We start from the raw sequence: 2,273 nt of genomic DNA, 5'->3' as shown, positions 1-2,273 counted from the left end.
TTTTCTTTTTTTTAATTTTTCATCAATTACACTTTATTCATTCTGCATCCCCCATAAGCCCCTCCCTCCTCCCCTCCCAATCCCACCCTCCCTCCTCCCTCTGTTTGCATGCCACTCCCCAAGTCCACTAATAGGGGAGGTTCTCCTCTCCTTTCTGATCTTATTCTGTCAGTTCACATCAAAAGTGGCTGCATTGTCCTCTACTATGGCCTGGTAAGGATGCTCCCCCCCAGAACAAGAAACATAGAATTGCTAAAACAATCCTCTACATTAAAAGATCTTCCGGAGGTATCTCCATCCCTGAGCTTAAGTTGTACTATAGAGCAACAGTTTTAAAAAATGCATGGTACTGGCATAGAAACAGAATGGTGGATCAATGGAACCAAACAGAGGACCCAGAAATAAATCCACACACTTATGGACACCTGATCTTTGACAAAGAGGCCAAAACCATACAATGGAAAAAAGATAGCATCTTCAACAAATGATGCTGCTCTAACTGGATGTCTACATGTAGAAAAATGAAAATAGATCCATACTTGTCACCCTGCACAAAACTGAAGTCCAAGTGGATCAAAGACCTCAACATAAAACCAGACACATTAAATTGGCTTGAAAAAAAAGTGGGAAATACCCTAGAACTCATTGCTACAGGGGAAAACTTCCTGAACAGAACACCAACAGCACAGGCTCTAAGAGCAACAGTCAATAAATGGGACCTCATGAAACTGAAAAGCTTCTGCAAAGCAAAGGACACCGTCATCAAAACAAAGCGACCACCTACAGATTGGGAAAGAATCTTCACCAACCCTTTATCTGACAGAGGACTCATATCCAGTATATATAAAGAACTAAAGAAGCTGAAAAGCAGCAAACCAAGTAATACACTTAAAAAATGGGGAACAGAGCTAAACAGAGAATTCTCTGTAGAGGAATACCGAATGGCAGAGAAGCACTTAAAGAAATGCTCAACCTCACTAGCCATTAGGGAAATGCAAATCAAAACAACCCTGAGATTTCACCTTACCCCCATGAGAATGGCCAAGATCAAAAACTCAAGTGACAACACATGCTGGAGAGGTTGTGGAGAAAGGAAAACATGCGTTTTCTATTGATCAAGACAACCAGTTTGTCTCTCTAATGGGAGGCTTCTCTAGGGAAATAGGTAGCAACCTGGCCAATACAACAGGCACGCAAGAGACCAAAAAGATATTTTAACTTATCCAACCTTCTTTTGATTTCAACAGGATAATGACTCTATGTTCAATAATAATGGTAATTTATATTACTCTGATCCCTTTACACGGGAACAACTCTAAAACTAACTGAGAGATAAAAAAAACTTGTCTCTACCCAGAACTTCAACAATACTTGGCCAATAAATCCTTGGCTAAAATGTCCTTAAAATATATTATGCTAATCTTTTAATTTGCATAGATAGAATTGGCTTACAGTTTAGTTGCATCCTGCACATCTCATACATTTATAATTTTAGAACTCTATAATGCTTGTAAGAAATTATATGTTTGCAGAATAAAAGAACTGGACACAAGAGATGCTGGATCAAATCTAACAGAATCATTCTTCAGCATGCTGAGACATTGACACATCTGTTCCAGCATCTTGCATGTTCCAGCATTCTTCTTGTTCCTGACTCAACTGCTTCAACTGCTGTATCTCATCTAAGCCTGCTCCCAAAAGAACTTTGAAGAAAGCTACTAATCGTTATTGAAGAAAGCTACTAATCGTTATTGGTCCAGCATTGTAGACTGTTCTAAAGAGGACTTTTATTAAGCCTAAAATTTCTCAAAATTCAAAGACTGGACCACAAATGTTATTGCTTGCTTAGTTATCAATTTTTCCAGTTTTACTTGTACTCACTGCAGGATTTCTACATGTCCAAAATGTCAGCTAGAAGAATTTCAGGAGAACAACGTCCAATTTTCGTTAAAGGATGTTGGGTAGGTTTTTGGTTGTTTGCTATGGCTACAAAATTTTATTGTAATTGAGAGCTATTTATAATTATTAATGGTCATATTCAGAGTGCAACAAGGTTATACTCAGGGATTTCACACTTTTCCTTTTTCATTCTTAGATAAGGAGAAAAGGGGTTAAAAAAAGAAAATAGTATACAGAGACTACTAATAGGAATAAGACAAAAGGTAGATTATTGAATCTGTTCATCTTAGGGTTTTATTTGTTATTCTCAAGTAAGTTAATTTTAACTCTGGTATAGGAATTTGCATACTGATACAAAAATAAGTATTTTTCGT

The sequence above is a fragment of the Meriones unguiculatus genome, assembly GCF_030254825.1.
Source record: "Meriones unguiculatus strain TT.TT164.6M chromosome 13 unlocalized genomic scaffold, Bangor_MerUng_6.1 Chr13_unordered_Scaffold_33, whole genome shotgun sequence".
NCBI lineage: Eukaryota > Metazoa > Chordata > Mammalia > Rodentia > Muridae > Meriones > Meriones unguiculatus.
This window is presented reverse-complemented; position numbering follows the sequence as displayed.